The sequence below is a fragment of the Agelaius phoeniceus genome, chromosome 1 (assembly GCF_051311805.1).
Source record: "Agelaius phoeniceus isolate bAgePho1 chromosome 1, bAgePho1.hap1, whole genome shotgun sequence".
NCBI classification, from domain to species: domain Eukaryota; kingdom Metazoa; phylum Chordata; class Aves; order Passeriformes; family Icteridae; genus Agelaius; species Agelaius phoeniceus.
The window spans coordinates 138,930,290-138,952,477 of record NC_135265.1 but is presented as its reverse complement, the minus strand read 5'-3'; positions in this window follow the sequence as shown (position 1 = coordinate 138,952,477).

Here is a 22,188-nt window from a genome sequence, read left to right as displayed (position 1 = left end):
AGGAGATCTTCCTTTCACTCACCGAACATGTAAATAATATAATGGTTCAGACATGCCTTGTGGAATTAATTTTTAGTATTTTAAAAATACTTATTTTGGTATTAACCCAAGAATATTGTCTCAGTAATATCACATCTTTCTTTTTTGATTTTGACTTTTTAAATATTGAGCTTAGTTTTTATATATATTTAAAGATAACTAAATCTGTTACCAAAAAAAAAGTTTCTTTTTTTTTTGGTTTTATGTTTTGTTTGTTTGGTTGGTTGGTTGTTTTTTTTTTTTGTATGCTTCAATCATGAAACATCTCTAGTCATTCCTTATCCCCTCAAATTGCTTATTCCATTTTTCTTTTTTTAAACAAAATGTTGTAAAGAGTCGACATTTGTAAGCATTTTGCCTTGAACCAAATAGTCATTTTCCTTCAGGGAATGGTTTTCATTATAACTTGAAAGACACACAAGTCAATTGGACACTGGGAGCAGAGAGAAAAAGTGCAAGTTTTCCTGTGGCATTTACTTGGCTGTTACTACAAAACAATGCAAAGACTATTACATGAGAATTGAAAGATGTCCTACTTCTTTCAAAGAGCAGGTATTAAGGGAAGCTCATCTCTGTCTTTGCAGGCCACTGTCATGTGCTGCTACTTGGAGAAAGAAGGGGGCAGAAAAGCAGGAGAGAAAACCTTTTCAAACCCAACTGTAAAGGAGTGCCACAAGGAAGGCCCCCAGCAACGCACAGCTGGTGGCATCTCGGACCTCTGGAAGGCTCAGTGAGTTACAGAGGGATGATGCTGCAGTGCAAGCACTGCCTCAGACTCTCGCTCAGAAATCCAGCAAGAAACGAGGGACTGGGGCCAGAGGGCTGGAAGGATCCAACCAAAATGTAACAATAACTTGTCCAAGCACAGATCAGCACTAAAAATTAAGAAAGCTAAAGGTTTACATAATTAAAGGTGTGGCTGCTCCAGGAAAGTACATGAGCCCACAGGGATTAAGACTGGCCTAGACCAAAAAGGGTTACTTGGTGATAAATAACCCTTAGAAATGGTAATTATGTTATGCCCTAATGTTATTTACTGCCTAATATTGTTCACTGTGACTCCTTTAATTAATCTACCTGACATTCTCACTAACTCCTTTTATCCTTTGCTGAGATTAAAGGTCCTTTTTATCTTATTGCTTTTATGTTCATTCTTGGGTGAATCCAGTATTAAATTAGATGCCTGTGTGCATTTTGAGCACCCATGGCACTCACTTTTGGGGTTCACAGGAACCTTATTACTCCTTCTAAAATGATTAAAAGTTCTTGACAATCCAACTTTCCTGGTCACTTTGAAAGCAGTTTACCCAAGAAAGACAAGAAGTTCCCAAAAGTATAATATTTCCCAGCTAACAAAATCCTTAAAAGTGACTGTGTCTTTTTAGACTCACTGAAAACCTCCATGTTTTTACAAATCAAGATTTCTTACTAGGCTCTAAGTCACTCTGAGAAGCTATCTAGCTAAATTACCCAGTAATTTTCCTTTGCTAGTTTGCCCAAAAAACTGACGAACCTCCCACATTATTATTTCCCAAGACTGTGTTTTTCTCTCTCAGGATATCTTTGAACTGCTTTTAATTACTCTGACTGGTCAAGGTCTCTACTGAAAATGCTCCAGTTCCCTGAAGCAGATCTTCCTGATGACTTAGGCAAGAAATAAATATTATTATTTCACCTTGTAGTAAATTGCCCATGATCAGCTCTATGCTGCAAAGCATCATCTTATGGCCTTTAATAATTATGGTGGCCACTTCACCCACAACATTTTATCCTGTAACACATACTCTCCAAGCCAGATTAAACAGAGTACTTGTTTACAAACAGCTTAATGAGGAGTAGCAATGACACACACACATCAGTTTCCTTCCCCCCTGACAGAAGCACATTTTCTATTTTCATTATACAGATGGCCCCAGCAGATGCCTCAGCCAAGGCTTTTCAGAGTGTGACTTCACAGCCACAGGACCCTCGAGTCCGTTCTGCACCTGCCAGAGACTCCTCAGCGAGGGTGGGACCCCAGCACCCGAAGTCTCCTCTGACTTGAGCCTGTCCCCTGCAGCTGGGGGTGAGCTCCCTGCTCCCCGCAGCTCCAGCGCTGTGCTCAGGGCAGGGTTTTCCTGCAGCCCCACTGCGAGCTCAGGGAAAGCTCTCCATGAGCATCCAGACTCATGGCTCTGCTCTCCACTATTGCGAGCACTCTTTCTGCAGCCCTGGAAAATACGTTTGAATCCACCATCACTCAGAAAATAACCCCCCTTCTCTCACATAATTTAGTTGTCATTTCCCTTCTCTTAACCTGTAATGGTATTTTATGCCTGTGTGGTACTTTAAACATTTTAAACCAAATGTAATAATTTCTCAGTGGTTTCTTCATAAAATGTGATGGTGAGCCAGACTGTTGCTCATTCTTTTTCCTGGCTTGTCTACCAAAGTAGTCTTGTTCTTTGATTTCTAAGCTTTTGGCTGGGATACCTTTTTAGTTCTGAGTTAATACAGCACTGGGTGCAAAGGGAGATTTGCCCAGGGGTAGAATGGTTAGACATAGACTCTCTGGAAGTACTACTAACAGTAATAATAATAGTACTACTAATAATAATAATTATAGCCAAATTTCTTCAAGGATACCACACATGGGGAGTGAGATTGCGGTCAAAGGATAATTTTTTGATGAAATAGTGAGATGCTGTAGTGAAAAAAAAATAAGGAAATTTTTTTGATCAATTTCTGTTTTATCAAATGTAATGAAAATACACATTCATTTAAATTTATGTTTTGTTATTACTTTTGCCATTCCTGTGAGAGTTGTCTGCAATAACTCTTCAACTGAGCTGAATTCTGTAACTTACTTAAATGATAGTATTTCTGCTATGTATTATCAAATTGTTGAACTAAAACATGCAGAGCCATCAAGAATTGTGATGTAAAACTGCAGCTGTTTGAAAATGTGCAGTGAATGTCATCTTTAGAGCATATTTTGTCATCACCCTGCTGGGCACTTAGGTATCTTCTGTTTTCCATATAACACATATTTAAAATACATAAAGCAGAATAAAATATAGCAAATATAGATATCAAGCTACTTGCATGGTATTATTACAACTCGACATTACTACTGCCATAATATTACTGAATACCCAAGGCTATGAGTAGAGATAATCATACTAAGCCTAGCATAGATTCTCACTAAGATGATGATTTCTGTTCTGATGCCTACTGATATTAAATACCAATAAAATTTGGGCCCTTGTTGGGAAATACTAATCAAACATATGTTCTTCTATACTGATCTATGTCTACTATTATCATGTGATAATGTTGCTCTGCAAGGTGCAGAGAGCAGTACGCAGCTTGATTCATTTCCCATTATCAAGTAATACACAAACAGAGCTGACTGTAATATGAAATTTCCATGCATGAAAAGGGAAAGTAAAAAGTAAACCAGTGTAAAAAAGAGAAAGAACAAATGAAGAAAATGTATGCCTGCCAGGATTAGAACTGTGGGCTTACAACCATTAGCTTAGCAAAGACTGAGAGGCTACAGCTATACTTTATTGCTTGTATTTACCGCCATTATGTAAGATGACTCCTGACAAGGTGAAGGTGATGAATAGAAAAGGCAGCTGCATAGCAGAGCTGCATTTCACTGCTGTTTACTTATGTTTTTGTAAAAAAAATAGACTAAAGCCTCAACAATTTGCATGCAATTCAGAAATCAGAATGGCAAGGTTAATCTAGAAAGATACTTGGAGTTGCTCTCACCTGATTCCCGCTTCATTTTTCCCATTATTCTCTTACACTACAGGTCCTTGAGTCTCCTGGCTGCAGGCAGGAACAGCAGCAGACATAGAAGCTGCATGATTAATGTGCAGTGAAGATCAGTTTCATTGAATGCTGCTAGTTGTTATCAGTTTGCTAGAGATGATTCTGTTACATTTGTGAGAGGAAAAATGTCACACATACCTCTACGCAAAAAGGGAAACAAAGAAAAGTACATTTTTAAATAACTTTTAATTCTGCTGGTTGGGCATTGAACTTTGTACAGTACCATCAACAAATAATATTGTACAAGCCAGTGTTTTGATAGGGTATCTGAAGATGTTTCTCATTTTCTCTTTTGTTAGCTCAGAAAGAATAAATAGCTCTTATTTTTAGCTTTTGACCCAGTGTTATTCTACATGACTTGGCAACTTTGTCCATTTTTGCAGTACTAGTCTTTACTAACCACTGCATTTTAGTTGTTAACATGGCTAGAAAATGTAAACAGCTATGGCCTTGAAAATCTGAATTAAAAATTGCCCAAGTTCATGGCTGCAGCTCCTCCAGGAGCCATAGATGCTTGTCTTAGTTTCGGCACTTTTTATGGAAGAAGAGACTAAAGATGCTAAACCAGGCAGAAAACAGTGGTTGCAACAAGCCCAGACAGAAAGGATGAGGGGACATGACAAGCCTCAGCAAACCCTCAGCTGCCACGGGCACCAGTTCAGCAAGCCTGGGCACAGACTTGGAGCAAGGGCAGCCTCTCTGTGCAGATCCTGTAGGGTCTAATGTCAGCCATGGAAAGCATCTGCATTTGGTATCCACACTTCAGCCATGGCTGGTGCAGGAGAACTGGCCCTTTCAGAATATGATTCGCTGCTTTTGATGACCCAAGGACCAAACAGGCACTTCTACAGTTCATACCTTTTATTTTCTCTTTTTTTTCCCCTGGTTTTCTCCTTTGATACCATCATTTATATTTAAATAATGTATAGGTCCATATAGAGAACTTCCTAATTTTTCTGGTTGCACAGTTTTGAGGGAGACCATGTGTTATTTACATAGAAATATTTCAGAGGTGTTTCATATTCTGAGGTTAACAGCTCAGTAATGTTAGATTTACTATTATATCTATTTGCAGTAAGCATTGTGGTGCCAAATACCTGATCCAGGCATCTGGCATCTTTAGGTACCCTCATGAACTTCCATGAAAAGAAACTAGGAGCACCCACTTTGCAAGGTACTCTCTGAACAGTTTTGTGCAAAGAAGGCGCAAATTCAGCATCAACTTTCTGTTGTCCACTAGTGCTCACTTACAGAAAAGAAAAGAAAAGAAAAGAAAAGAAAAGAAAAGAAAAGAAAAGAAAAGAAAAGAAAATATTTTAAAATCATGCAAGTTCAACCTTTTTTTAAAATAACTATATTAATGTTATTTGAACTCATATATTCACTCACAGAATGCCCCTCATTGTAAATGAAAATAATTATCTGTCCTCCCGCAATAATTGTTCAAAGAAGTTGGATTCTCTTTGTTAAAGATTGAGTCCTGGAAAATATTTGTTTTTAATACTGAAACCCCCAGTTTGAAAAATATAATCAATATTTGAAAACTGACTATTTTCCTGTTTTCATTTATGGGAAATGTCAGCATAAAAAAGAAATTTAAAACAACCATTTTTTCTCTTTTCTCAACTTTACCATGAAAAACAAATGGTGTTTTCCTCCAGCTCTACTGCCAACAGAAATGTCAATATAGAAAGTCTTCAGGCATCAGACTGGGTTTCTCTTCAAAAGCACAGGGTTGATGAGTGTATTGAGAACCGTCAGGAACTCACAAGTCTGAAGGAACCTCAGATCCATCTGCTGGACTAATTGCTCCATGACTCACAGGAGAGTAAAAAGTTGAATTACCAGCCCTTCCCATTAAGAGGATAGATAACACTTGCAAAGCTTCTGAAGATTGATCCCTCCCAGAACCAGATCCTGCAGCTGGCTTCCAAGATGATAGCAATTCCCTGCAGGATACATATATAATCTAATTGTTAAAAGGCTTCACTTATCTACTGGCCAGATTTTGTTTTTTTATTGGTAGTAAATAAAACAAGATATCAGAATTGAGAGCCTTTGAAAAAGTGTCTTCAAAAACCTTATGCTGAAATATAATCCTAAGAAATACTGCCAGTTTAAAACAGAGGCAGTAACTTCTTCACCACCACCACCTTTTATTCAGAACAATTATTTGCTTTTCAAAACACTATTTTAAAAACCCAAAAGAAAATAAAACAAAAAACCAACGGCAATACATATAATTCCACGTGCTAATGGATAAAGACAGCCTTGTGGGTGGGAAATGTTAAAAATGACTGGTTTTCAGAACATGCTCTGAAGTAAGATGTTGATCTGCCTGTTTTGTAGCCTGTGAGATGTTTCTCATGACCCGATTCCCACTAAGGAGAAATATATGTTCTCCAGGTACCACATTTGAATAACTGCAAAAGTAGTAGCTGTAAATGTAGAAAAAGTAGTAGCTGTAAATGTAGAAAAAGATACCATTCATTCTGCATAGAAGTGTCACTGCCTGACTCGGTGACACAACACAGCCAATGTTAGAGCCTGGATCACTGGATCAAACAAAATTAAGGAGTTTTTTTTAAAACTCTACTATATACTTGCATTAATGGATTATAAACTTCTTTGGAAAATATGGAATGTTTAACATATAAATTTTGACTTTAAAATATTTTTTTTCCTCATGTTATATGAGTGGCTACAATGTTCCATAGAATATGTATGCATAGAAATATGTTATTTAGTACACTTAGAAAAAAAGTTATATTTGAATCCCAGTTTAGCATTTCTCTTTTCTTTCCTAGCTGTATTTTAAAATAAAAACCTGTCTTTGTCTTAAATCACATTGTAAAGCTGCTGTGCTAATCAATAAATAACATTTATGATCATCAGGCAAATTGTTTTTGTTACACTGATTTTTATCATGATCATTGTTCTGTATGTGTACCTGATTATTATCAGCCTGCAGGACGTGTCTGTGCAGAGGCTGGGGCAATGCAGAGAAGATCCTTGCAGACTGCAGTAACTGAATTGAAAGCTCTAGGCACTGCCAGAGCACCACACACAGAATAGAAACCAGCTAAAATGTCATGCTGAAATTCCTTCATCTAATCTTAAATTCTCCAGAAACTTATGTATCTGCACAAACAGACACAGTGAAAGTCTCAGCAACTAGTAATTTTCTGGATTTACTGTATGACAGGAACATCAGGTGGTAACTTAAATAATGCAAGACACAGAAATTGAGTAAAAATCTTCCTGTGAGCCTGCTCATCACAGACATGTGAGCAGCTGCTTCCCATTGCAATCTCTTCTAAGCCTCCCCAGCTGGGACAAGTGAAAGCTTTCTCAGGGTCACTGACAATCTGACAGCCATCTGAGATAGGCTGTGAGTCAGTCCCCCATGCACCAGGAGGAACAGAAGCTTCCTCATGAAGCTTTGGCAGCCAGCAGCGCCTTTCCTGCTTTGGTTCCCATTTCAGGGCACTGCCCCTGCTCAGGGAGTGCTGCACCTCAGCATGGGCAGCAAGGGAAGGTTCCACAGGCATCTCTCACACTCCTAGTAAAGGTTAATGTGTAAAGCTGAATCTGTGATCCTCCTCAGAGCAGAGCAGCTTTTCACAGGAAAATGCTCCTAAAAGAAAAGAGATCAAACAGTTCAAGACTCACACTATCTCTGTGAAGGCTGCTGGTAGCATTCCCATATGCCACCCCATCTGTGATGATGGGTACAGAGGAGATGGTCTGGGTTTGGGCATGGCAGTGGCCTGATGCACCAGTGCTCAGCACCTTCTTGAGGGGGCTGGGTTTGTGAGCAGGATCAGCAGTGAGAGGCTCGCACTGGCCAGCAGGCATCTGGGGGTGCCACCCCCACCCTGCAAGGTACTCAGGTCTGGGCACTGGATCCTTCCAAATGTAAAATCTTTGCCCCATGCAAGAATAGATTGAAAAAATATTTTTCTGGAAGATTAAATAATTCCAAGAGTAGAAAGAGGAATGGCTTACAGTGGAGAAGAGAAAGATATCTGTGCAAGTAGAATTAATTTTTCTATAATTATTTATATATTAATTCAAGAAAAGTGGGAGGGGGGGAAGGGGCTGAGTGGAACAAGCAAAAACAAAGCAAAGAGAACATTCCCAGTAACTGGAACAGTCTCTGTATGAGAGGCAGAGATACCTACTTATTTTACAGGTTGATGAGACATTTAAATGAGACGTTAAGAATTCCATGCAAAGACCGATGTGGCAGCCCCACTGTGTAGAGATGCTCAGTGATGAGCCTGGCAGGTAATCGATGGAGATTTGCTAAGGCCCGTGCTCAGCAGGTGCTTAATGCCTCTGGAATCACAGCTCAAATGAAGCTCACCTCCAAACCTAGCTGCATTTTTCAGAATCTGACAGGATCCCTACATACATAAGAGATATAAAGATACCAGGGCACATCTGGACAAGAAGCTGACCCTCCTTTAATTCATGTTAGTTGCAGAAATCCATGGGTGTTCACGAAATACAGGATTGGATTCAAAAAATGGTTTTCTAAATCATACCAAGCGGAATATCCTGTGTGGCTGAACTAAATAGTCCAGAGAGTCTCCTGTGGAAATGCATAACTTGCCAATTTTGTGGCATGAAAGGTACATGTACCAGTGTGTGCATGCCTGTGTGTGCTTGCGTGCACGGGGGAATGTTAGAACTGGTTTATATTAGTGTATACTTAAGCAGGAAACATAAGACAGTTATTACAACTAATAAACTAGTGAGTTTAGATCTGTGAATTGGAAAAAAAACATTATGTTTCTTTAAAAGTCATAACCTAATACAGAGTTTTGTCAAAAACATGGAGTCAAGTACTAGAATAATTTTTCCTTGGTAATATTAGTATAATTTATGTCCCCATTACAAAAAAGTTGGAAGTCTGTTCATCAAGCAGATTGTGTCTGGGTGAGATTTTATGCTAATAAGTTAGAACTCTATGTTTGATTTACTTGATGGATAATATAAAGAGAGTAACAGTGAAAAAGAAATACATTTTTAATATACTATTCTGCAGTCTCTGTGGTAAACCAGCAATGAACTATGAAATTTATTTTTTAGATTTCATTAGGATTGTATTAAGATGTATGAAAGATTATTATCCATATAGGTAAAATAAAAAAAAAGATCTGTCTATTGTGACAATTACAATTTTTTAAAAAATCCTTTGAGGTTGGAGTTTCCTGTCATGTTAGACAAGCTGGCTCGACTTAGTCTCAAACTACAGTAGATGCAATAATTCATAGCATCTGAATGGTAAAAATGTATTCCAGTATTTAAATTAGCCTTTAATAGATGGCATGAATCATTTTTGTACTCAAGCTTTTGCACATAGGATTGCACTGCCAGAAATGCAATGTTCTTGGTGACATTGTTTAAGGGTTTAATCTCATATTGCTGCTTCAGTAAGATTCCAAGGGCTGCAGAAAATGTGATGGGGTACACTGAACAAACTTATTACAAATAAAGCACTCCTCAGCTGTTTAGATAGCTCTTCCAGAAGAAAATTTTGAGTTACATTTTTATACAGCAGCAGTATATAAAAAAATATTTTTAATGAAATGTAAAAGCAGATGACAAATTGTATCCAAATCAAAGCTAGTAAGTTCTTGCAAAACTGTAAGTTTGAGCCATGATTATTTGTAATGTGATAAAGTTAATGTGAATTTAATGGCTTTCAAGACACTGCTATTAAATACCATACAAACCTGGTAAATCTATTTGAAAAGTCAGTTTCTAGGCTTCTAGACCTTACTACAGTTCCAGAAATTGCAAGTTTAATTTCCAGCACCCCCAGCTGAGATTCAGAATTACAGCAAAAACAATGACTTTCTTTAAGGTTTTACGTACCAGTCAGGAGAGTGAGTCACTATTCCAGGAGATTGCCAATATATACAGAGGCAGATACATGCAAGGAGGGAAAGCCCCATGGAGGGAGGGATGAAGGGCTGCCTCACCCCTGCTGACCTCCTGCACCTCAGCCTGCAGCCAGCCCTGCTGCCAGCCTGGGGCTCTGAGACAGCCTTGCCTGAAGTCACTCCCCAGCCATTGGCTGGACTGATGCTGAACTGAAAGCAGGTAAAAATACACAGTGTAGGAAAAATATTAAACCTTTCTTTCTTCACTGGGAGCAATGAAAAAAACCCAGCAGACAATATCACCAATAAACCAAGTGATCCATAAATACATTTCTACTGTGCAATAAAAATAAAAAAAAAAAAAAAAGTGTGGAGGGGAGAATTAACTGGAGAACATTTTATCATGCTGAGCAAAATGCAGACTTCTGCAGGTTGTAATAAAGCAGTCACAGCATACTTTTCTCACTGGCTTTGCTCCCACTGAGCTATCTCCCAGTTCTCAGGGACTAATTTCCCTAAGCATCAGCAACTGAATGTTTTTCTGCACATTCAGCTGAAATTTTTATGAATTTTTAAGATTTTGGGCCTAGCATATTCATGATGAAAATTCTTGAACTACTATTAAAATACAAGAGAGAGTCGATGACCATTCCATGAAAAGCCACCAAGGTCCCACAGATCTGACAAAAGTACATCCCTTGGTATGCAGCTTCTCTCATGCAGATACTGGGTTTGAGTGAGCAGAGTAAGGTCATCACCTCCTCTCCCATCAAAGGTGCTCCATTGCCTGCTTCAAAAAAAAAAGCAGAATCAGCAGCAAACACAGCACTGGCATGCTCCTGTAGTTGCTACTGTACAGTGCAATCCTGCCTTTAGACTTCCTGCCCATTGCCTGGAATTTATGACACAGGATCCCTGACCCCATCTGACTCTGATGTTTTAGCCCTGGACCCTTTCTGAAAACACTATCTCTGAAATTATGTTTCAAATCTGCAAAGATCTCCTAGAGAGGTTATATATTTCTGTATATATATATAGAAGGGTTGTGAAGCTACAATTTAAGCTGTATGCTGCTGAATAAAAAGTCCGTTTAAAATACTCTTCTCTGTCAGTGACAACAAAGCCTTGGAGTTTAAAGGTAGCTTCAGAATAAGATATTTAAGCTTTGTCTGTGGAATCTAATCCATATGCTGATTATTTGGGTGTGTGCCTGGCTAACAGACCCTACTTTCACTTGACTACCACTCTTTATCCACAGATGAGTAAGAATGTCCAAGAATTTCAAGACTGATGTCATATGCCTTTTTCTTTCCTTAATAGTGTTTTATATAACCAACACAACATAAATCAAGACTGTCAAGCCAAAAGAAGAAAAAATCCCTGTGAGAGTAGTTTCTTCTAACATAGAAACAGCATTTTTATTGTCAAATAAAACCAATACCATTTTCACTTCAAAGCTCCTGTGCTTTGCTTTCCCCACAGCGTTCTGCCTAAGGTCCTTCCCAACTTCATGTCTTTTAAAGAAACACATCCTAACAAAAATGCAACCTGTAAAAATCAATAACTCCTGCATTGGCTGTAATAGTCAGGAAGAGTAATGACCAGATATTTTGCAAAGGCAAAGGTTTCCATTCTTTTCCCCTGCTATACTGTGGATGTGGGGTACACAATCATTTTGGAAAAGAGGAGAAAAAGTTGTGTTTTCTTACATGAGATGCAGATTCCTGCCAGTATATTGTTATTTCTGAATTTGTGTCTCCTAGAGAAAGAAGACATATGCCTCCCTAAGTGCAAAGAAAGATTTAGCATATTTTTAATATGTGCCATTATCAGTAAAGTAAATAGTTAAGAATGAAATTAATTGAACCAGTGGGACAAAAGTTTGGATTAAAGTCTTTGCACTTGGGTCCTTAATTTAAGGTATTAATTCAATAGAATAGAATCATTTGCACATACCTTAAGTAATCAGCAAATATATACAGCAAATTTGAAAATCTCATTTCTGCCTAAATATACTGAAGGAATTAGAGTTTTAAGTAAAATTAAGGCTTCAGTTTAGAAACACCTATTCTCCATTTTCCTGCAGTAATCCCATTGAAATGGGCTCAAACTATTTTCGAATTTGCCAAGTAATGCTCTTTCTGATTTCAGCAGGATAAGGAAAACACCTCAGAACATATTGCTGTATTGAGCATCTGTTATGAAATAGAAACTATTACAGTTCCAGCTGACCATGACTAGAATAAATATTTTCTTGAAGTTTTCCAAGACCAAATAAATGAAGCAGTCTTTAGAAATGCCTACCCAGATCTTCCTTGAAGAACTGCAAAGGTTTGCCAATTGTTATAAATGTCTTCACAAGCAAAGTCTGCTTAGAAAAGTAGGCAGTGAGACCAATTGATTAAAGTGGGGAAAAGCAAATAGACTTTGGGATACAAAGATATTTTTGAATACAGAGAATTTACATTCATTTTTTACAACTGCTGTGTGACCATTAAAGAATGTTTACTTAAAGATAGCATCTAACACTGAAAAAAAATTAATAATTCTTCACACAGCACTGTTGAGCAGGGGGAGTAAGATGCTCTTTTTTATATAACAATGCCTTATACATGTAGGTAGGTATGTTTTCTGAGACTCAGAAGACCCTTAAGATAAAAGCCAAGACTGACTTGTAAAGGAAATATTTCATTCCCTATCCTCCCTGTGAATAGGGGATACTACTGTGTAGAGTGTATTTTTGGTTGTATTTACAACTCAGTAAGAATAAAAAAAATACTGGAAGCCTCCCAGTAAAAGAAGTCTGTACTAGGCAAAAAATACAGGAAAGTATTAAGGTTTGTTCTGCACAAACAAAGTAACTCTGTCTTCTGTCCCTCTATCTAGAAACATTAATAATGCCAAAAAGTGCCCAGTTGACTTTGTGATGAGGTGGCTCCTGGACTGCAGTGAAAACTCATTTCCCAAGTCCTCAATGAACTGAGGCAGAAATTATGTATTTTACTTTATTTTTAATTCCTAAAATTGGCTTCCTTACTGCAAATAGCCTTGCAGAGGATGTATAATTTTGTGTGTCAGTTCTAGGCAGAGTTCTGCTGGAACTAGATGTCTCTTACTCAGTGCCTCTTTTCGAGGGAGAGTACATCTCTGCAGCTCCTCATGGAGAAGCTTTATGGCTCTGAATACTTAAAATTTCCTCTGCCAGAAGAAAGCTTTTCCAAAACCAGATAAACATCAAATGTTCGACAACGCAATTCTGAAGAGTTGCTTTTTGAAACAGCTTTTCTTTTAGAGGAAAACATGGTTAACCAACTTTTGCGAGTGCTCTGCAAAGAAAATTTTACCTTGTATGATCTTAAGCCACAGCTTCTGTAACTCCAGTTAATGTTTAAGGGCTAATAAATCACCTCAAGTCTTTCTGCCTCCCTTTTTCTGCTGTCAATTGGTACAGAAACTACCAATCTTCTAAAGAGGAAAGAGTTTTCATGAAAGTTGTTTTCTTGTTTTGTTTTGTTTTGTTTTGTTTTGTTTTTTTTCTGGAGCATTAATGCACATTTTGAATGTGAAATAAACATTATTACAGGGTAACCAGAGCAAAGTTTTGTTTCTATGTGGGTTGCCATAAAGATCTACTGATGAGTTTGATTCAATACATTACTTAGGTGGAACTGATGTTTCACTGAACAGTCACACAAATTAAATGCTCTAGACATTTGTTTCAACCTCAAAGTCTTTCTCAGAGCCCACCCTAGACCCATGGCCTATTAGATACCGGCAATCAGCCATGAAAATCTTGATTGTTAAGAGCAACACTTATCATATTTTTCATATCCCTTCTGTGTACCAGTCTCACTGGTGCATCATTAAATAAAATCTCAATGTGTTTCAGGTAAGATTGCAGTTACACTTCCATGGATGGTGTCTCTAATTCAGGCAGAACTTCTTGCAAGTGCAATACAGTCAATAACAACTCTTTCTATTAAGAGGATGTTAAAATGGTATTATTAAAATATATTCTGTTATAATAATTATATTTTATTGTTATAATATAAAGAATATTTCTTGAACTAAAATCTGAGAAATTATACCATCATGTAAAAGAAAGCCCTTAGAAACTTTTAAAGTCATTTAAAAGATGTCATTTATGTCCTTTTAAGAGAGATGGACATTTCTAATTTGAAAATCTTGATGAAGAAGCCAAATCCCTTTTTTCTGCTCAATGTAACATATTACAGGAGGCACACACTTAACTATAAGACCTTAGTGCCACATAGGACAGTTCTTAATAAAATACTTACTTAATGACTCTGAGGCAATATGCTGCAGCACACACAATTTCAAGCTGTACAACCAAGCTAACACAAATATGATTAAGCATTGGGCTCCCTTTTCTCCCTATGGCATTCAGAACAGCTCAGAGCTAAACACAAAGAACAGAGGCTTTTCTTTCTCCTTAGCACATGAGAAAGCACATGAGAAAATATATTATTATATTTTCAGGACAGAGAATAATGTTTATGAACTCTGGCTAGCTGCTGGGATTACTAATGGTGTATCTGTATGAGTGCCTCATGACTGCATAACTTTACACCATTCTCTTACCCCCTTCCAGGCCACCAGTATGAAGCCAATCATTGCTGTCAGGTCATTTGAATTTTGTCAGAGCTATGACTGAAAGGTCTGTATGTATCTTTGTCATAGTAACCATAACCTAGTTTCTACCCACAGAGGACTCCCACAGGTGGGAGTGGGGCTGCCTTTCTCTTCTCCCAGGTGACCTGTGCCTCCTGGGGTCTCTGCAGCTGCTCCGTTTGGGGATAGGAGGGGCCCAATATGAAGAAGCCAATGCCAGTACTACAGGCAAGCTTTCAAAAATGTTTGTTTGATATGAGACCACCAGCTGCTGTGGAGAATCTCAGCTAGGTGAGAAGGCAGAGCAAAATCACCCACAAACAGTCTCAGACCCTAGCCAAATGCCCTGGAGAAAACAAATTTCCAAAGAAGCACGAGCTAGCTCAGCCTTTTATGGCAATGCCATATTTCTTTTCCTTCTCTCTACATTGAAAAGGACAGCTTGGCCTGAGTCACAACATAAATGTAGCACAGCAAGACAAACTTGACTGATGAGCATAAGAATACAGCAGCGGTTCATTTAATCAAAAGCTTTTATAAGCAACTAATGTAAATTAAAATGCTGAAAGGAAAAATCAAAGTTACCCAGGCTGCTTGAACCTGCTTTAAAAGCATACCAACACCCATATCCACACCCTTTTTTTACTTCTTTGGTTCCTTCTGGAACTATAATATATAGTTTTTTATAATTAAGTAAAAACCACAAACCAGAACTTTCAAGCAGGATTGTACTTTAACAAAATGCTCCCTCACGAGTGAGTCAGTCTGAGATGCCCATTAATGGCTAACAGCTCCGTTAAAAAGGGTGAGCAAAAAAGCCCTAAAATGTTTTATTGTTTAACGTGAAAGCACTCAGAACAATGGATGGGCATTTTTTTCTGTGAATCAAAATAATCATATTTAATTAATTAAATGCACATAGCATCTGATTCTGTAGCTGTTCTGTGCATGGAAGTCAAGTGGGTTTAATAAGATGCAACACAATAGAGTCAATTAGTGCATTTGTCTCTAACCTAAAAAATGAGGGCAGTTGGTTTACTTGCATATAAGCTTACTCCTGGATGAGTATCTGTTTTCTCCAGTAACATCTACTCCACACAGGTTTGGTTTTCCTAGAAGTGGCTACCAACTATGGCTTTAAGGCCAGACCAGAAACAAAGCAGGAAATCACTCCAAAAGCCAGTTGAATTCAGTAGTATCAAGGGTTCATTTTTACCTTTGAAAAACAAGATACTGTCAAAAGCCAGATACCTGAAAACAGAAAACCTATTTCTGAAATACCTATCTTTAGGCTGTGTCATGTTTATTCTATGTTCAGCCAGGAATTTTCAAGACATTGGAGTATCTATGTTGAGTAGTAATAGAAGCAGAACAGTATAGATATGAAGCCAGATGAACATCTGAGGAAGAAAAAAAAGTAGTTTAGGAACTTATTTATTCATCTAGTCAATATGATTGCCTCCCTGCTGAAAAAACCCCAGAGCTTTATAATACCAATTTCCTAGACTTACTGGGAGGTCTATTAATTGTGTGTTAGTCTCTTGGATATACCTGTCTGCAGTAAAAGAGCAGGGATTGATTTTTAGTCTCATGTTTAAAAAGAAAGCATTCAAAGACAAGATCATTCAAAGACAAGAATACATTATCAACACTCTCCCATTCCACCCCAAATAAATCCAAGATTTAGCTCTTATTTTATCTTGAATGAGAGGGTGATTTAATTCAGAAGATAAGGTAGGTAGGCAGACAGTAAGTACCTTTCAGAGTATCTGCTGCCATTTGGAGTTAGGGCATGGCAACTAAATCGTTACAAGGGAAATAAATCTACTCTGGGACCAAGTTTTTGCAAATGACCACTTCTTGAGACAATCTAAACTCTCTCCCTTTAGAACTAAAATGGTGACTAAAAAGGCAAAACCCATCCTGGCAGCTGTTTAGGCTTTGACAAAACTCAGCTGAGCAAGGAAGATCACAGCAGACTATAAGACATCATTCCTCCAAGTTTGCACGAGGAAGCGAGTTTATATGGTACCCCAGACCTCCTAAAAGGAAGATGGATCATGGCAAGAGGTGTTAGAGAAGACTCAAGTGCTGAGTTGCCTTTCAGGAACAAAGCAGTCATGAACTATTGAATATATGTGTGTGCATGTACCCGTGGCAAACGTGGGAAGTAGTGGGCCCAGTTGGTTTTCCATCCTCATCCTGAAAAATCAGTCTTATCAAATGTCACCTAACAAGACCCACTAAACTGATCTTGTAGCAGTGAGTAGAAGGTTGTTGGTTCATCTTGCTTTGCAATCACATCAGTTTGTCTCACGCTAGTTTTTATATTTCTTGTTAGAGGCAAAAAGGTTAATAAAGGAAGTATCAACCTGGTGTAAGTCGACCATGTGCTATGTTTGGCCAGACAGTCTCCAGAGGACCCCCCCAAGCTAGATAATCCACTGGTTCTCTCACCCAAAAATTTAGTCAATACTGGTAAGTAGTGTATTATGTCAGTCATTTTCAAAGGAATTGTATTAAAAAATATATATAGCATTTCATTCAGTCATCTATTCACAAGGAATGTTATACATTTTCAAGTATATAACACAACATGTCTACTTGCACATTTTTTATCTTTCTGAAAAATTCTATATACAGTATGTCTCTGCACAGATACTCAGATGTTTTGATTTCTGTAACTTTATTTTTACAAATGCTAAATGGCCACAGTTGTCATTGAACCTTTGAAAGCTCAGGTAGGGTCCCATAGACCATTATGAATTAACCTTAGTTTGTCTAAAACACATCTTATTGTGTGTAGGGGTTTTGAACATAGCACCCTCCAGGGCTGAAAGAGATACCAACCTTCTGCAACATAAACAATTTTACTGACCTGAAGAAATAAAAGTTGGGAACTGAAATCCTTTCATGACAGAATTCTAGTTTTACACACAGACATCAACCGTGGTTTGTGATGCTGCTTTGGCTTGGCATGATTAAGTGCCAATATTTCATAAATAAAGATGACAGAAGAGATAACTGTCTGATTAACACTTAGAAAAATTAAAACAGTTTGGTAAACATAAATGTTTGCAAAGTGTGAGGGAAATATATGAGTGGGCCGAGGGCAGCTGAAGTGTAGAAAGGTAAAGCATAATTATTCTTAGCACAGAGTTTTAAAAATTATCAAATATATGATAATTTTTAATATACAAAAAATGCATCACATTTCCTCCTTCTTTGTACCTTTGACTGAATTTCATCCCTACAGACATTAATGAAGTATGTGGGCCTTTCCTGGAGACCTGTTGTTGACCCTGGCTTGATCATGAAATTAAACTACACAGTCCCTTCTATAATCCATAGTCCCATGATTGTAGTTGAGTACAGCCAGTCAACTGTGAGAGTTTTTGCTTATCTTCATACATTTTATGGTCATCTCACTCACCGGCTAACCCTTGTTTTCTCAATAGTACTTGAGTGTGGCCCACAAACCACACTACATTAAATTTTCTTGAGTTCAATAAATCTAACAACCTTGATTTTTATTTGTCAATACTCTTCAGTTCATCTTATTACACTGTGCATTGCTGATGGCCCTAAGAAGCCCTTAGAACATATAGGGAAGTTTGTGTGGGAGTTTCAAAATTTCAGTGCAACAATAGCTACTGAACAGTTTCCTTAGTAAGTGCCCAGCATGCATGGGCTAAAGCCTTGGGCTGGGCAAGAGTGTGCCACTTGAGTTTACACTCAGCTTTCTAAAAATTGGACATATGTCACCATCATTAAATAGGCACTTAAAGGGAAGCTAAGAGAAAAAAGTTGTTGGCCTGAGATGGGAGCATAAGTGTTGAGTTTTGATAATGTAGGTTATTTTCTACTCTGTCTGTAAAGCATAGACATCTTGTCTGACCACTGAGTAATTTTTTTTTCCTGTTTACATATTTTATCTGCCAGAACCTCACTTCTCACAAAAAATTAGTGAATCTCCTGAATTTGCCACTAATTTTTTTTAATTTCAAAACACCCATGTTTTTTTAAATGTAAATATTTTGTTTTGCTACGTCCAAACTCAAATTTTATGTCTCATTTTTGACTTTTAATTAAGAAATAAATCTACTCCTTAAACTATGGAGAATAAGGGATTGCAAATGACAAGTTTTGCTTGAACCAAAGCAAATTGTTTTTCATTCAGTAAAAGAATTTTAAAAATTCAGATCTATTTTAGATAAACTTTTCTTTCTTTAGTTCAACAGTTATCTGCAAAAAAAAAATTATTCATGCAGCTCTATTTAACCTATTCTGATTTCATGGACCCTTTGGCTTTGTTGAGACTCCTGAACACAAAATTCACAAATTGTCCTTCAAAACAATTTGAGGAAGCCAAGAATCAGTGCTATAAGGGAGATCTGCAATCTAAATGCCCTGTTTGAGTGGTCAATGGTACGTACAGAAAAATGAGGTTATTTTGAATAGGAGTTATTATCCAGTTTGTTTATGTCTGCTTTGAATACTCCTAGAAAAAGCACATTTTTTGGCACACTCAAGCACCAAAGTGTTACTAGTTCATGACCTTATTCATTCATTATTGAAAAACATCACCCCAAACACCTGGTTAAAATAACTTAGCCTCATGTCCTGAAGTTAATTTAACTATTAAGGAATCAAAGAATTTGGCACTGAGTTAATAAATCATTCTAGTGATCATTGTATGAAGTAGGGTGCAGAAAGAAGCAAATAACCCCATGGAAATCAATCTGTCAAGGACTGAAAATAAATTACTGTAAAATGAAGTGTGTTTTAACCACTTCTCAGCTGTTTGACTGTTGAGCCATAAAAATACAGACCTTCTCTGTGTGCTGCAGAGCAGAAAGTGTCAATGTGTCTGACTTCAGGACCAAGTATTTACAACAGAACAAAGCAGTACCAAAAGATGTGTTTGTGGGATGGACAAGCAAATTGAAAAATTGATGAAGTTCCTCGATAGTAATGTAAGAAAGGTGTATTAGAAATGTTAAAGATAAAAGATAGTTCTAGCTGGGTTAGAATTAGTCAGCTTTGCTGGAGCAAAGCATGGAATACTTTCATCTTAGACCTTCTAATGGAAGGCATAACATCAGCAAACTCTGAATACAAATGTGGAAAGCCAGGAAGGTTAATCATCAAATTCAACATAGGGGAGACTCAAACCACACTCTCTACATATGTGTTGATAATGGATGATGGCCCTGTTTCCCCATGCAGGGTGAGCATAAAGCTTGTGCAAGGACTAACTTCATTATATAGACTTAATATTAATAGTTAAAGGAGCTATCATCAAGGGTCATTGACCTCCTGTCTGCTCTGACTGCAGAGGCATCCTTCTGTTGAATTATGCATAGCTATATTTATGTTCTTATTTAAATATCATTTAATATTTAGCTCATACAGGGGTTTTTTTGCATAGTTAAATAAATAGTCATCTGCTGTTTACCAAGCCTGCAGCTTCCAGGGCCACATAACAGAGCCTGGATTCCCTTTCCTATGAACTGCCTACCACAACTTGTAGGAGCTTAGTTTTTCAAACTTGAAAAAAAGATTAAATCATCTTCACATCTGGGGAAAAAAAAGAGTCTAATGTTCTGTCTGCCAAGGACCCAAAGGCACCCTTTTCTTTGGAAGCACAAATTAAAGAAATGCATTTAGTTTTCTTAGGTTATTTAAAACTTCAATCATTTGGATGTTTATTAGATGCAGGAAAAACATTGTGAGGATTTATATTTTATGCCTTGCATTTTGTTCTGCAGGATGTTGAATCAACTACTTGAGTAGAAAAACAAAAAAAATTCACATGAGTAGAAAAACAAAAAAATTCACAAAACATTGATACTCCACAGTATGTCTTGTTCTAGTAGAGATCTGTGGGGAAGAGAAGCTTGCAGGCCTCCTCTTCCTGTTACATCCTTCCTATAGAAGAGACAGAGAAGAAAATATTTTTCCTCTGGAAAATAAAGTCTTTACCTACAGTGCTCAGTGCAGAGCCAGTTTAAGGTGGGCTGAGCCCCCAGACAGACAGGCAGGCTGCCCACAGCATGCTGTTTGACTGCAGCTGAGGCTCCAATACCAGCCCTTGCCAAGGACTCTGAACCTCAGGAAATCATGAACTGTAGCAGGACTGGCCTAACTCATGGCCACTACCTCCAGCCTGAGTCAGCAGGGGGCTGTGTCTATGCTGGACAAGCCCTACAAGTGGGCTGTGGCTATTTTGTGCAACGTGGATAACGGGCAAGTCCTGTCCTGAGAGCAGATTTGCTCTCTCTTGTCTTCCCAAGTTACCCCAGAGGAGTGAAAAAGCGCCAGACCATTAACGCACTTACCCTTGCACCAGCCTGCAGAACTGGCTGAGTGCACCCGAGGAATGGTGCAGTCTGCGTGCCCAAACCTGTGTGCTGGAGATCTGCATGCAGGATTTTGCCTCAGGGGTCACAGTCCCTCCTCAGCTCCTCCAGAGCCTGTCTGTCTCCTTGCCACTCCTCAAAGGCCCTGGGCTCATCTGCCCACAGCAGTCACATGAACCCCCACCAAAACTTTTAGGATTCTTCAGGCCATCAGCGGCCTCCAACCCCACATGTACCCTCCAGCCAGGAACCAAGGAAACCTGGGGTGGGGGTGAGATGTGGGATACTACACTGGGTAATGCACTTAGACTAAGCCTCATCAGTCCTACTGCAAAACTCTTGGCCAGGATGAAGCTATCTGAGTACAGTTCAACACATCCTTAATATCATCATCTTTAGAACTGAGGCAGGGATAGCACAAATTAAGTGTGTGTTTTTTGAGAAGATCTGGACCCTAATCAAAAGTTACTGACAGAAGCAAATAATTATCCAGCTGAAAATGTCTCTAAAAAGGGCTATTTTTGGACTTTGACAAATAAGCTCTCTGTTGATGCTACAAGATGAGCAAAATGGTAGTGCATACCCTTCCCCTAATGGACCTTCATACTTTCAAAATTAATTACTCCAACAAGACTGTGAACTGTAAAAGCAACATGTTTTGCCTTTCTTGGTCTTACCTGAAAAAAAATGCTGTATTTGTAGGGAGTTTTTAATTAAAAAATAAAATCCCTCTCATTTGTCTTTGTACTTTAATTAGATTTTATACAAGTAGAAGGAGGTTTGTTGTATCACTTCTGAAAACAAAATAGGGTTATCAAACTCAGGCTGTGTAATGACTTTCCTGCAATACCTGATGAATATGGTTTTCTGAAGTGAGTGCTGATATTTTTCATCTCATTTGCCAAGTTGGAGATCCTAAGGTCCCTGTTTCTCTGTTTGGGTTTTTTGCTGTATTTTGTTTTAAGCTGCTCAAGTTCAGGTATGCATCCATGGAGGTGTATTTACAATTTAAGAGAGCAGCCTACAGAGGTAGATAAGCTGTATCTGAACAAAGTATACTGTATCACACCTCAAAGGAGCATGCAGACTCAGGCTCCCAAAGCAGTGGCTAAGTAGGCTGGTAGTCAGATCCACTTTTTATCCATTAATTGAGCAAATGAGGCCAGCTAGGAACTCTCTTACTATCATTGTTATTTTTTTAAGGCCAGGACTGGAAAAGGGGGCTATCAGAAAAGGCTGAGGAGTGAACCCACCATAGGAAATGCCATTATGACATAAAGAGGAGATAAGCCCATTAGGAGAACCAGGGAGTAGTTGGTGAAGGAATCCCATGGTCATTTGTGTTAATAGCTGTATCAATAATATTCAAACAGGACAGATCCCAGCCTTAGGGTAAGTCTTGTTTCGACATCAGACATTGCATAGCACAGATATTTTCA